Below are 16,036 nucleotides of genomic sequence, written 5' to 3' on the forward strand. Positions count from 1 at the left end.
CTGTGGCACCAGCAATTAGAGCCTTGCAAGCTTGAGAGAAGAGTGGTTCTCTCTGTTTGAGCTTTGTGCCACAATGCTCCAAGCAGCAAAGGGAAGGATAGGGTGAATTTTATACAGGACCCAAGGCTCAGAGATGGCCTGTGCTCCTTACAGGAGGTGCTGCACCCTGATCAAATTTCAGTCATGCTCTATTGATGCCTCATAAATTTAATAACATGAAAATGTTGTGAATTTAGAAATGTTGTGGTGGAAACAGGAAAATAAATGACAGCAGAAGGGTCTTGCTATAAAGACTTTTTAAATTCCTTTTCCAAAGCTAGAAATGATCTGTTAAGCACTGGTAAGGTTTCTTCATTCACAATATCTTGTTCAAACCCCATACTCAAGCAGAATCAGCTAGAGAAATTTGTCCAAAGCCATGTCCATTTGCATTCAGAATATCATCATGAATTGAGCCTCCACAACATCTTTCACACTAAATAAATGTTTTCATGTGTTCAGAGAGAGCTTCCTGTTTCAGTTTTGTGCCCATCAGTTTCTTCTCCTGTCAGTGGGCACTAGCTAGAACAGCTTGACTCCTTCTTCTTCATTACCTCCAATCAGGTACGTATTCACATGGAGAAGGTCCATGAGCCTCCTCTTTTTCAACCTGAACAGTCTCAGCTTTCTCAGCTTATTTTTGTATGCAAGATACTCCCTTAATCATCTTAGTGGCCTTTCTTTGGCCTCACTTCAGTAAGACCATGTCTCTTCTCAAGTCCATGTCCAGTCTCTCTTCAGGGCCAGACCAGACCTGGCACTCCAGATGTCTCTCCTCAGTGTTGAACACTGAGAGAAGAACCAGCTCTTCCCACATGCTGGCAATGCACTTTTTAATGCAGTGCAGGCTGGTGTTAGCTGTCTTTGCCACAGGGATTCACCAGCTCAAGGTCAGTTCCTTGTCTACCCCGACCCCAGGTCCTTCTTTCAGAGCTGCTTCCCTGGCAGTCATTGCTCTGCCTGTCCAGGTGCCTGGGGTTACTTCTCCCCTGATGCAGGACTTAGCATTTCCTTTTGCTGAACTTCACAAGATTTCTGTCAGCCCATTTCTCCACTTGTCCAGGTCTCACTGCATGGCAGCACACTCACCTGGTCCATTATCCAGGCAGCACACTCACCTGGTCCATTATCCACTCTCCCCAGGTTTGTATTTTGTTGTGCGTTAGCCACCAAACAGGAAGCTTCTCCATCAGAAATAGCCAGACTATGTCAGGTGAAATTTTAAAGAAGAAGGTCATTTTGAAGCAAAAAGACAGCATGGAAAACTTCCGTCCAAACTATTAACAGTCTGCAAAATTTTAAGCAGCTAAAAATACAACAGGAAGCAACAGGGTCACCATTATTACCACTGGAGCTACCAGCTCCATTTATTATATCCTCATCATTGCCACTGGCAGAGGCAGTCAAGCCAGAGCTCAGCACACCCCCACATTGTGTTTCACCAGCCGTCTCACACTGAGCCTGAAAAAATGGGAATGACATAATTGAAATGTACAGTATCTTGGAACAGATAGTCTTTTTGTCCAGACATTTCTTATCTTTGATGGCTTCCCCTCTTCTCTCACTATCTATTTTTTGCCATGGAAGGCAACAAGATATCTGAAAATTTAATGTAATATTATGACATGCCATGCACAAAGAGCCCCAAAACGACACATTCATTCACACTCTTCAGCTCTGCCTTGCTAATTTTAAGTATTCAATCAATGAGGTAATTTATCCCTTTCTGAAGAGGTTACTCTTAAAAGAAATTTTTAGAAACTTAGGATTATTGAGGTTGGAAAAGACCTTTCAAGTCCAGCCATTAACGCCACACGGCCAAGTCCACCACCAAACCCTGTACCCAAGCCTCACACTTACGTGGCTTTCAAATATCTCCAGGGGATGGCAACTCCCCCACTTCCCTGGGCAGCCTGTTCCAGTACTTGACAACCCTTTCCCTGAAGAAAATTTTCCAAATATCCAATATAAATGTTCCTCAATGCATCTTGAAGCCATTTCATCTCATACTATACCTGTGTTCAGAAGGAAGAGCAATGAGGATATTTTTAATGAAAGATGGATGTCCTTCATACAGAAGTTAATCTTTGAACAAAACACATCAGAAAGTTGAGCAAGGTTGGCTGGAAACTTAAGGAAGTGCTGAGTTGGCTTTGAAATGTGGTTTTAAATGGAGAATGGCACCCCAGCTGCTCTGACTGCTGTGTGCTACTGCCTCACGCTGAGGACCAAGAGACTTCTGCCTGAAGCACAAAGACAATGCAGAACATTTTCATAAAGGTGCTCAAAGTTTATTGTGTTTTAAAGAGAAATCTCCTATTTAGCTGTCAGGTAGACAATTCTTGCAAAGAAATCAACAATATCAGATTGAACTTTTTACTTACTCACCCTTTACTTAGTCCCAAATAGACTCTTAAAATCTGCTGAGAAATATGAAAGGAGAAACTGATTTATTTTTTCTTTTTTTTTTTTTTTCCCCACAAGAATGGTGTTTGGAGCTTGTGTTTTGCAAAGGGGTCACAACTGAAGCAGAGCAAATTGTGAGGAAATGATGCCTCTTTTACGCAGCACTGATTATTTGTGTCTGTGTGTACATGTTATGGGTGTCTGTGCTGCTCCTGCTTTCTGTCAGCTGGTTTCAGAGTTTTCTGTGTGCCCATTCATCTGCATTATGAAACAGAAAACCCCATTTAAACTCAAAGTAGGATTAGAGTATATCTTCCCCCTGGCAAGTCTGTCAGTAACAGCAGCATAAAGGGAGAGATACAAACTGATGAATGCCAGTTCTGTTTCCTTCTAAAAGCCCATCCAGAAGGTATGAAGAAACACACCCATAAAGTTGGGGAGAAAAGGAAAAATTAAAAAAAGGAAAAAAAAAAAAAAAAGGGAAGCTTTGTGTTAAATCAATGTCTGTCCATTACCTGTTCCAGGAAGGACAGAACTGACTTATAAGACGGAGCCTCGTGAGAAGCCTGAATAAATAGTGGAGGTCACAACTGTGGGTCTTTTATTTGCAGCACAGAGTTATGAAATGACGGACTACCAGCATCCTTAATTGGTTAAATGCTTTGAAAGATTTGTTTTTCTTGATATAGGTAAATAGTCTCATCTAACAGTGGCATTAAAAAAGTAAGGATGTTAGGGGTTGGATACTATATTGACAAAACCAAGACTGCAGGGCTGGAATCCTTCTATTGGAAAGATGAAATCATTTCCATGGTAACCATGAATAAATTGTTTTGTGAAAAGGGAAGAGAGAAAGGAGTGTGACTCAAACCAGAACTGCTCAATCCATCTCATAAGTGAAATAAAAACCCTGCAACATTTTAAGCAGGAGAAGACGGAAATATAGCATATGGAAAGTGTCTTAATGAGCTTCCTTCAGAAAACTTACTACTTCTCTGTGTCTGTAATAGCCTTTTTTTTCTTTTTTGAGTTTTCTTCTTGAGTCTATTCGTATATCAGTCATCTTCTGTCTTCCTCTTCTTTTATACAATATTTTTGATAATGAGAATGTAAGTTTTTTTGGTTGATTTTTGTGGTTTTTGTGGGGAGGGGGACATTGAAAAGAACATTCCAGACTGGGGCCTTAAGTCAGATATAGTTCAAATCTCAATTACTTTAAAATTACAGCTATTTAAGCCAAACAAATTATCACACTAGCATTGATCCACTGCTGGGGCCAGCTCAGCTGACCCAAGGCAGTGGTCACTTCAGCTGCCTTCGAATTCATGTCAGCTGTCAGTGTTTCAGCACTGCCACAAAGGGGATCAAATAGAGAAAAAGAAATTGTTAATGTGGCATTTTTAGAGATGAACTTTCACTTAGGCCCACAAAACACACAGATTTTGTCTCTGCTTGCCTCTTCTTACTATTTTATCATCTCTTGAATGTAATGGTTTTGGGATAACAGGAACAGTGAAGTGTTTTCCCACATAAGTTATCAGCATGAATTAAAAGGTTAAAAGAAAAGGAAAAATAAGTTTAATCTTTCTAAATACATTTTAGGTGCTGATTAGGTTCAAGTATGGGGAGAGTAATGAGACATGTAAGGCAGGGAGTGTATAATTTCTTCTTCCAAGTTACATTATTTTATCCTAAAAGCTGGGTTCTCAGATATAGTGAAATAGTATCTTCATAAACAGTTTTCTTTCCTCAGCTTGCCTGAATTTCCAAATGAATTCATGTGACAACAGCAGTGCCATGGTGCCACATAGTGCCTCTTAGCCTGCCCTTCTGGATGGATGGACAAATCTGTCAGTGGTGGGAGCAGTTCATCCAGGTTCGGTACCTATGGGCACATGATATTTGTTTTAGGTGAAAGACAAAATTTCTGAGTGGCTTTGATGTCTAATCATCCAGTCTGCATCCTTTCCCTTGTTGTGCTGTGGCTAGCACTGCAGTGACCATGCTATCACTGAATTTGATGCTGATTTGGTGAAGCTTTGTGTGCTCACTCATGTACTGTAGCCTACATTGTACATTTGCTTTTGTGTAGCTGCTGTTGCTTTGTGTTTGTACCTAATGCCAACTTGGCCTTACCAATCATGTACTTTTAGTTATCATAAAATTATTTTGAAGTTCTTCCTGTGAGTCACTGCTTGTTTTCTTGGTACATTTTCTCTTGGCTTTTCTTGTCTCTGTACTTTGACATAATGACTTCCCTAGCCATAGCTATTGTAAATGACTCAATATATTGAGAATTAATGATCAGAAGTGGTTTTTGTCTTCCCCCAAAAATCTTTCTTTAGTTATAATTTCCTAGTTTGTGCTTGTGCATTTTGCACATACTTGGTGCTGTCTTTCCTTGTAAATTTTTGATCTTTGCTACTTGGAGGATTATTTTTCTCTGCATCTGTAAGAAAGTCTACTCACTAGGTTTGCTCACATCTGTATCCTTGGAGAGTCTTTGCATGTTCTCCACACTTTTATATACAAACTCTTTTTGCCTTATTCCTAATCCTTTATGAAGAATTCAATCTCCCAAGAACTAGGAGCAGGTTTAATGTTGGGATATAGTATTTCCACTGATCTTTGATTACCTATTTTGACACAATCAAGCACTTCCACTGTTTTCCTGGGTCCTTTCTCTGTTGTCCATATAATACATTGTGGGTAGAGAATGTGATAGTGCAATTGTTGTTCTTACTGTTTCCTTCCTTTCTCCTGGCCTTTTTTCATTTCCACTTGTATTCAATATTATGTATGATTTTCAACTAAATCCCTATTCAAGCCCATCTAATCAGAATATTTCTCCCTTTGTTTTTGTACCTTCTACACTCCCCACTCCTCCATTCTCCCATTCTTTTTCGTCTCTGATTATAGATCTTATTTTAGTTTCTGAAATGATTTCAGGATTTTAATTCTGCAAGTGCAGAAAGATATGCAACATCTAGACCTTGTACAACACTCTAGATGTTCTTTCACGGTAAGCAGCTGCTGAAAGCACTTACTGTACGGTGCTACTAAATTAAAACACGAACCACAAACACCTTGGCAAACCTTGAGATGTGAACCTGAAAACATCTTGTAACAATCAAATGTTCTTGAACATTTCTTGCTAGGGTTTATGTAACTATAAGATTCTTTAGGTTTGTTCATAAAGGATGTAAGCTCAAGTTTCTCTCTAAAACATTCCTGCCATGTCTTTAGAAACAGAAAGATCCTGAAATGGGCTGCACAAACCTCTGTCTGGGTGTGACTCCATAGACCTGCATGCAGATTTGCACAGTTCAAAATCAGTGCTGTAGAGCACAGAGCTCCTGATGTGGGGGAGTGGAGGAGATAAGAGTACCATCCTATTCCACAGATCGCAAGGGGAAGAAAGTGCTTCATAACACACAGCATCACCTTTTAAATGGCATTTTATTCCATTAAAATTAAATTATGAGGAATAACTTGATTGTCTACTGAGAGATTTACCTGAAAAGTATGAAATTGTTTTGATGAGGATATATATTCCTTGTTGATGTTAAAACAAAACCTCACCCTTCAGTTAACTTCTCAAATTATCAGATTATTTAACATAGTGTTTGAAGCTGCTGCAATATAGTGTAAGGATAATTAATTTCAAAGTCTTTCAGAAGCAATTGTGATTTCCCAAAGGATAAAGCAATTTAGGAGCTTGCATCCCACTTTCAGAGGCAACAGGCATATTGTAGCCTTAGTTCCTTGATTTACAATGCCATGATGCTGCTTGCTACCTGAGTCATCCTTGGAAATGAAGCTTAAGCTGCATCATCTTTAGAGATTATGGCACTAAATCTGTGTGTCCATGCTCTTCCCATAGTGACTGGGTCCTGGTAGAAGTCTGGCAGCTGTTTAAAGATGCCTGCAGCTATATGGAAGGATGGGTACATTCTCTCTGGACTGAGACATGTTCTGTGATGAAGGCACAGATCACATTTTGAGGAGGTGTGTCTCTCTCATTAACTGAGGCTGCATTCCAAATAAATAGTTTAGACCAGATGTTTTTGGAGGACTAAAGTTAAGTAATAGGAATTTAATTGTCAGTAATTTGTCTCCTATTTCTCCACCACTAAAATCCAGGCATCTCACCTAAACTACTGAGGCTTGTGTCTTTTCATTTACCAACATCTTCCCCTTGATTTGGTTGCTTTTTAATGGCTGTTTTCTCTACATGTAGCCACAGGGGCATATAAGAAATGCGATGCATCATGCCATCTGGACAGAGACTAGCAGTACACAGCTTGCTTTGCCATAAAAATCAGGGCAAGAAAAAGCCATCTGCAAACCAAAACAATTGCTCAGAAGGGCACGACAATGCGTTTCAATGGTCCCCTGTTTGGATATTGACTTTCACACTACCTGTGAAAGCACATAAAGCATTTGGAGAATGAGGCAGGCATTGATTACCTTTCCACAGCTCTGCAGGTTGTTCACACAGCTATTCATCTTGTCTGGCAAAGAATTTGAGAGGGCTGTAGAGGGAACCTTTGGGGCCAGCCTGGCAATATCAAACATGAACAGAGCTGAAAGGTACCAACAAGAAACATTAAACTGGACATTTGTGTTTATTGATCTTAAATGCCAAGTGGTGTGGGGAAATTGTAATTTCTGAGATTCTGTAACTGTTTCCTGCACCTCCTCAGTTAAGAGCTCGGAGAGTCCTTGGACCTCATTAAGAACTCTGAGGTGCTGTACCTTACTCTGTTTTTGATAGTGTAGCAAAAGCATGTGGATAAAATCCCCCATGTTTGTGTTGGCTTCATCAAACCCTCACAAGGCAAAGGATTCAGGGTGTCAGGTGAACAAATCTTTGCCAGACCAGTAATACAACTCACATGTGCTTTTCCCTGGGGCATTGCTGCTGTCTCTCCTCTGCAGTTTTCACTTTCCCTTGAAGGAACACCTGCACAGACCACGTGGCTGCACCTGTGCTGCCATATTTACAGCTGAACACTCTGTGATATCTCAGCTATGCTAAAGAAGGGATAACTGCTTTGGCACCTGCTGCTGCATAGGATGATGATGCTTGGAGCCAAGTAAAGCTCCCAAGGGGTCAAATTCCCCATGTAGGCAGTCATGGACTCACAGGCATGCATACATATATACAGTCCCCTGCACACCACAAACTACAATTTTAAATGACCCTTTCCTCACAGAAGCCACCTACCTTATAGCATTACTCATGATCCTGCCCCAGGAAGTGCCTGGTGGTCACTGATCACCTCACAAGGTTAAAAAACACGTCAGAACACAGTGTGTGCTTCAAATAATTTGTACTCCCTCACATAAGCTTCCTTGTCTTGTTTTAGAAACAATCAGAATACGGCAATGTACTGATGTGTCTTAGCCCAGAATTTGAAAAGTACCAGTGAAAAAGTTTATTTGTATCCCTTTCCCACCCTGGATATTTTATCCTTCTGTTGTTGTTGTGTAACACATAAGAAGCACAACAGTTTACAGCTCCACTTTCAAAGTTCAGCTCCAGCACCTGTGATCCCCATGGAGCATGGGGAAGAGTAGGAATCTCATCAGATCTTTCAGTTCCTGTCCTACTCCAGCTGTAACCTTTTAAAAAATGCCTTGAGGTGCAATTAGGTGCTGTACAGTTTGGTTTGGCTTTGTTCTAAGTTGCCTGAGATTTCAGAGTGTAATAGACCTTCAGACTACAGGGATATATTAAGAACAAGCTTCTTGCCTTGTAAATCATTTAATGGAGCTTCTACTGAACTTAAGACACCAATGTCCATTCTTAATCTTTGCACTATCATTTAAGTATCAATCAGACATGATTTAAAATTACTTTAAACTAATACAGACAGGGTCTTTAAAGGAAATCTGCAGTATGGCACAAAATTTCTTGTAACCATCAGAAGATAATATAAGAACACATCATGGGTAAGTTTCTTTGGAGAAGAGGAGATGATGAATCTGTACATGAATGTAATCAGCAATTAGCAGCCATACAAGGATTGATTGCCTTTGAAGGGGTGTGTAGGCAAAGGCAGATGCCAATAGGGAACCCAGGCAGAGATTCACAACCCAAGCATGTGATTGTGACAAAAACCACTGGAATGATATTTTATAACTGCTCAGTGTCATATATTCTTTCCCTTGGATGTTCCTGATAACCTTTCCTATCCAGGTGCTTCCCAGTAATTGAGGTTTCTCCATCACAGCTTCACTGCAGTTAATCTTTGGTGGTCATCATGATACTAAAGATTTTATAGACTTCAGAAGAGGATTTTGCAGAGATCAAAAAGTGAATCCTGCTGTAACGCAAGTCATAAAAAAAGTAACAAAAGTCATTGGGAATTCCAAGTACCCAGCATAGTCTATTTGTTTTAATAGGGGTTGCTAACCTTTCCTTGCAGTCATCTTGTACCTTTTTGTATCACAGGAACAAGGCCTTTAACCTCTACATTAGGATGAAATTTGCCCCTCAGCAAAGTTGATCCTTTACTATAATTATCAAAGGTGATCCTTTACAGCAGTAATCAGATCTACAGCTATGGCAGCTCAAAAAGGAGAATACAGAGATGACCTCTATGCCCCTTTAGCCTTGATTCACTCTGTGTCTGGAAAAAAAAAAAGATTTCTACACTAAAATTAGACTTTTATTGGCCCTCTGTTCAGAGCTGAATTTCCCATCAGAAAATGGATCTCTAGGGATAGTGTCATATGACACTGATGTCCTGGTTTACCTTTTTTAATAAGAAATTTTTTATCTGTATTTTAACTTTACCTGCATTTTAATTATCCCTTTGGATAATTGCTACAGAAAGGCAGCATGCCTTTTCCTTAGCCATTTCTCCAATTTCTGGGAATATGAGGTGATGCCAAATATTAGCGTCATCTGCTTTTACTGAAGTTCAGAAGTTCAGAAGTTTGGAAATAGTTCTTAAAGTTATTAAAAAACAATTTTTGTTTTTTTAATTGAGGTAACCAAGATTACTCTTGGGTGGGTATCTTCAGTTTTAAACCAAATTTTTACAAGGAACTTCAGGAAAACTTTTATCTATCAAAATGTTCAGAAAGAATCGCTCTAGTTTCACTGTGTTAACAAAGGAACCACTCAAGAATTCTAATGCTAGACTGCTGATTTTCCCCCATGCAGATTGATGAAGAACCTTAATGTTATATTACCACCTTTTCCAATTTGCTAGCACTCATTGTGTCGGTGGAAAAAAAAGAGATCCTGCCACTGCTCTCGGTCCCACAAACCCCCAGGGGTTTGGCAGGAGCAAAGCCTCCAGTCTCTGGTGGCCAGTTTTGGCAGTACCATGCAGACTCCTAGCTGTAGCTCCAGTTGGGTTTAGAAGAAAACAATTTGTTTTCTTGCTGAATTTACAATGGTTCCAAAGCTTTTTCAATAAACCTGTCTGATTTTGGACACAGTCCTGAAATTTTTGTGCCTGAGGTTCTATTGTGGTTTGTTGTCTGTAATGAATATTTGAGGAAAAACTTCACAAAACAGCTTGATATTCTGTTACTTTCAAGTTGAGGAACAGATGGCAAAATAGTGAGATTATCCAATTTTAATTCTTCACATTTAATTTGTAGGCTAATGAATATTGAGCAATGTTGGCTCAAGTAAGATGCAATGAATATACTTAATGGGAAAGACTTCTTGCAGGCAGTAAATACAGCTAACACAACCACAGGTCTCAAAGCTGCAATATTATGCATCTAGCAGGCATATCTGTCTGTACAATTTCTCTTTTTAGACATAGGTACATCCAGTATTTCAGAAGAATCAAATTATGTTTCATATACTGATCAGTGTGTTCTGTATGAAGGACTATTATCAATTTACATTGTGTCAACATCTGTATAAAGAGAACTGATATAAGAAACCTTTCTCATTCCCCTTGTCTCAGTAGCCCCTGCATACATCTATCATTTTGTGAAAATAGCAAAATGGGTCTTCTGAGTTGCAGGTAGAAGCATCTTGTGGAGAACAAACGCTGCCACGCTTGCTGGCTGTGATCTCTGAGCTCTGCTCAGGTCAGAGAGGAGCAGTGGCCACATTCAGATCATAAAGCATGATCTTCTGACATAAGCATGGCCACTGATGTGACTTCAGAGTGAATTGGTGTCAGCAACTAATTAGATATTAGCTGTAATCCCTATCATGTTTTTATATTAGAAGTTCTTTTATATGTGGTGGATCTTTCATTCAGGTGCTGCCTTGTCCACTGTGCATAGGTTACCCTCAGCAATCTGGAGCTTTATCTGCCAAAATCAAAGCACAGGCCTTGGTGCTGCTTGCAGCCTCAGCCCCCCTGTGTGAGGCTGGTTCCCTGGGGTGATGCCTCTAATCATTGGCCTCTGACACAGCCATCAGCAAGAAATGAGTACAATGACATGTTTCCGACAGCCCACGGACACATCTCGGTTGGCTTTGAAATTTAAAAGGTCTCCTTACACTGAACTGATACTTCTGCCACCAGCTACACTGAGGTTCTTGAGGCTGTGGTCAGTTTATTGCCTCAGAGATGCTGGCACAGGGCGAGTTTCACTGTGGTACCTTGTAGTTCCAGCATAGAGCAAAAGCTGCTTGCCCAGAAATGCTTCTAGAGATGATGAAAAGGGATGAATCCCTCCAAGATGTGATTGACTACACCAAAGCAGAAGTGTCATAATGCCAAACTGCTTCCCTGCCTGCAATTAACTCTTTCCCCATGGCTGTAGAAGAGTCTGGACAATTAGTGGACATTCAGTTTTCTAGCTGACTGCAGCAAGGTCAGAAATAGACAGAACACAGTACCTCTGGGAATTTCTGACTAGTTCACTCCCTCCTGAGCATCCAGACATGAGGAGGACCAGTGGTACCAAAACATGATGCCTACATGGGTGTTTGCCTGCATGCTCAGTGCTTTATCTAAGGATCTAAGAAGCAGAGCCCAGGAGGTGATGCAAGTCCTTTTCCATAGACCCCACCTGCACCATTTGCTGCCTCCCATCAGCTGCTGACAAGAGCTTCTTTTGTTGTAGCAAGAGCTCAAACCCCCAGTGCACACACAGACACTGAAACTCACTGCGGGCTTGATCTCACCCCACACATCTGCAGCAGCACTACCAAGGAGTAGGAAATAAAAGAGGATCAGATATAAAACTGAACCTAGTAGAAGCCAAAGAGTCCTTTAATTATATATTTTGCTTCCCACCTAACCTTGAACTCTGCTAAAAAAAATAGTATTATTCAGGAAAGAACTGCCAAGAATCAGGTTTTAGCAGTGCTAAGTGATGTCTCATCCAGAAGATGGAATCAACAAAAAAAGGGTCACACTACCCTTTCCCTGGCATCAGTTATATATTCTATATCAGTGTATAGAATAATTTCCACAGAAGGTCTAGAAAAAAAGCTATTTTCCAAAACATCATTGCCATAATCTGCCAAACCATTTTGTCTACTTTCCTTCTTTCTCGTTCATGCTGTGGATTCCTCTGTCTTATTTGATGAGCTCAGGTGAAAGGCCAGCCAGAGAAAACACAGCTAAGCTGAAATTGATAGTACCTTTAAAAGTCTTCAACAAAATCATCTGCAGTGGAAAAAATTCTCTGTCTATGATGGTAAGCTACTGTAAAATCAATTGCAAAAAGAGGGAAGAGTTTTCAAATATAATTTTTGTACAAATATCTGTCTTTTACCCATTTGTCCACCCTTTGTTCCATAGTTGGTGGCTATCACGTACTATTGGGTATCATTTTTTTTCCAGATCAGCATAAAACTATACCATGCCAGGTTTATTTCTATTATGTCATATAGTGTAAACAACATCTCAGATCATGTTGCTTGCTTTAGAATGACACAGTGTGACTAAAATACAAATGATTGCTCCTCTCAAGAAACTCATAGCAGTATATATTATTTCCAGATGGAAGACCCACTGTGGATTTGTACAGCAATTTTCACAGTGTGAAAACAACAGCAAAATATCATGGACTAATGAGAGCAAATACATGTAGTCAGCATTGCCAGGCAAAGACTACCACTTGTGTTTGATTGACTGGGAACTGTTCACTGACACAGCTATTTTTTGACAGTGTGTGTGTCTTCTGTGCCACTTGGGTGTGTGGCAAGTAATATACCAGGGTTGGGCTTTTTTTCCACTGACAAGCATCTTTGCAAACACTGAAAGAAACAGGATGCTACAGACTGTAGGAAAATGGGTTTACAAGGGAGAGTGACTGCAAGTAGCAATTATCTCCACTAAGCCATTTGAAGAAGAATGGAACAGGGGAAGTGAGCCATTGCAGACTGAAGCTAATGCTTTCGTGCTTGCAGTCCCAGCATTTCCTTCGCCCCACTAGAGCTTGTGTTGCACTTGGAGACAAAAGTCTGACTAGGCATGGCTCAGATAAATCTGCTCTCAGGTACCTCATGCTGCCACTAGCAGCACAAAGTACTTAAAGTAATTTGCTTGCAAGCATTTAAAGCTTTCTGTATCATCGACTGAGTCAGAGGCTGTAACCATTGGTAGAGGAAATGCTGCATCTGGGGTGGTCCTGTGAGATGTGCATTGAATATGGGTCACAGCAGGTTGTTTTGACAGAAGGAAAACAAGGTGTTACTGCCATCCTGCAAGGACTGTGCAGAAGAACCATCAGCCTTCAGGAGGTTTCATTTCACTCTCTACAGGATGAAGGTTTTAGCCTCCAGACAAAAGCTAGTGCTTTCAGAAAAGAACCTTAGCAAGTGTCAGGACCTCCTTCAATCTGCCACAATCTCCCCTTTATCCAAGGGAAAAGAGAAAAATTTTGCTGTACTGCAGCTCAGTTACCAGGACATAGTGATCTTTTCAAGTGCTTCATTGATAGCATGGTTGGTAATTAAAGAGATTAGTGCCTTTACCCTCAAACTTGACATGGAGATACAGGATGAGTGGACATTTGGCTATGCTCAATTGACATTCCCTTTTCTAAACTCAATCCTTCTGCAACCTGTGCTCCTGCATCTTTGTCATTTGCCTTGCAGTTTTATGAATCCACTGAAAAGGAGCTTTGGGTGCTTTTGGGGATGTTAATGGAGACTGCAGGCCTGCCTCACCTGCTGAGCAGGAGGGGAAACACAAGTTTGTAGGCACACCCTTGCATGCCTAGGGCCAGTCAGTTCTTCTGAGCATCCTGCCAAGGACCAGCCTGGAACCAGGGCCAAGTGCTTAACAGGATGGTCCAGAAAAGGCATAGATTGTTTTGGACAGTCACACACTGCTCTGGCTATTGAACATCTCTCACGACTGAACTCTTGTATGAGATGTTTGTAACTCTGCACTCTTCTACTTATAAATTCAGGCAAAGTGTTACCAGTCAATGAAGTTCTTAGTGATTTTTATTTTGTACCTTTGTAGAAATAAATTGTCTTCACCACAATATTTAAAAATTTACGACATTGTAACTCACAACTAACTCTGATTTAGTGTTATTAATGAAGAATCACATTACTAAGAAGGTATTTCCAAGAAAGAATGTAAAAAACTGAAATACATTGTTCAAATTTTCTATGTACGTCAAATATGTGTTTATTTTGCTAGCAAATTTAATATTTTATGCCAGAGATAGAAACTGTTGTTAGTTGTTGTTTCATTTCTGTTATTTTATTTTCTTGTCTTCCTTCTCTCCATGTAGAACTTCAACAGCACAAAAGCTTCAGCACAATATAGAGGTTTTTGCAATTCTTGTTTATGGATACTGGAGAGAAAAATCTCCTACCTAATATATCATAAAGGCTATTATGAAAAAAAAATGGTAGAATACAGAACTGGAATATTGTGACCTTTTGTGCTTTATTCTGAGGTATTTAAAGTCAGAAATGTCAGTTACAGTATTAATTAAGCACAGTTTGACTGGAAGCTTAGATTAATTAAATAAATATCACTTGTCATGGCAAGTGAAAAGGGGACCCCAACCTGAATAGAAATAGTTGAGATTTTTAAAAAAGCTTTGGTGTCTGGTGCGACCATGCTAAAAAAACTTTGCTTATAATCATGAGACCTATTGAAAGTCAGTATCACTGCAAAGCAGATGAATACACAGTAAGTTTGTTTTTAAAGAGTTTTGTTGATATTAAAGCTTTTTGTGGTGTGATCTCAGGACTGATATGCTGCAAAAGCAATACCTTACACTTGAAGATTGCATCTTTACCTCGTGCAAAGTCTTGTGATTGTAAATCAGTGCTTTCATACACTGCTGTTCAGGGTGTTCTACCGGAAAACCATCCTGCAATTCTCCAGGATTACAGAATTTAACTTGAGGACCGCCTCCAGGAGCACTGGATGCCTACCATAAGAGGATGCACTTTTGTAGGTAGATGTGTGAAGAAGTGATAAGAAGCAAACAGTAGCTGTATGCAAAACAATTAGGTATTCAACCCAAGGAAGCAGACTCTGACAAGGACAACTTTTCCATCTGTCTTCCTTTAATTGATATCATCACACTAAGTGTTTTCTTCTCACTTGAAATCAATGGGAAAAACCCCAGGTCATTCCCCTCCCTCTCTGTATTTATGTCAAGCATTTTCTGGGCAAGAACTTCAGTTCCCATGGTTATATTCTTAATGACTCCACTGGATAAAATGGTTTGCTCAGAAAGAAATACATGTGTGTCCCGCCATGCAATCTTCCAGAGTAGATTGAAGTGGGGAAGGAAGGTCATTGCTAAGTCAAGCACTGACCTTTACTTCCTAAAGCTAGGTGAGGTAGCTGGTTAATCTTATTCCAGCTGAAAAATTAACAGCTCCCAGTACTTTTAGTATTCCTATTTGAAGAACTTGATTTACCAAGATTGGGCTGGAAAAACCCCCAGTGGGTATTGGAAGGGAGCCCTTCTTATTCCTGTCCCTTGCAGTGGTCCCCACACAGCCACAGAGCCAGCGACCCTGGCTCTCTGCCCTGGCAGGGGGAAGGTGCTGGTTCCCATGGAGACTGTCTGCATCTCCGCACGAGAGGAAGGGAAACCAGGAGGGAGGGAGACAGAGGCACTGTGCAGAGGCAGAGCAGCCTGCATGGCTTGTCACCCATGGTCACATCCTCTCTGTGGGCCATCCTGCGTCTCAGGCAAAGCAAAGCACGGTGTCGGTCTCTTGCTGCCCACGACTCTGCTGGATTTACCTGAGTGCTCGTTCTCTGCAGCTGTGGCTCCTTGGAGTGGGTTATGCTCAGTCTTGCTTTTCCTAATTAATATGAGTCTCACCAAGAAATACTCTATTTACATACTAAATCTGGGGATAAATTTCTTAACAATTCCTGTTATTTCCAGAGGTCATCACAAGACTTCAGTGAGGACATCACTTGAACACAAATAAAGGACTGTTTAAGATTCCCCATTTTCTTTGTGTTAATGATCCATCTTTAATTCATTAACTTCTTCTATTAAAATGAAAGGATTTCATAAATTAATGTTTTAAATTCAGTAGTCTATGTGTGTCTTACATTTCCTGTCATCATTTTAATTAATATGCCTCAAATTGTGGGATATAAAATGGTAACACTTGAAAAATTATTTACTCTAAGTCTTTTGAAATTAACTT

Source organism: Molothrus aeneus, chromosome 1, assembly GCF_037042795.1.
Source record: "Molothrus aeneus isolate 106 chromosome 1, BPBGC_Maene_1.0, whole genome shotgun sequence".
Taxonomy (NCBI): domain Eukaryota; kingdom Metazoa; phylum Chordata; class Aves; order Passeriformes; family Icteridae; genus Molothrus; species Molothrus aeneus.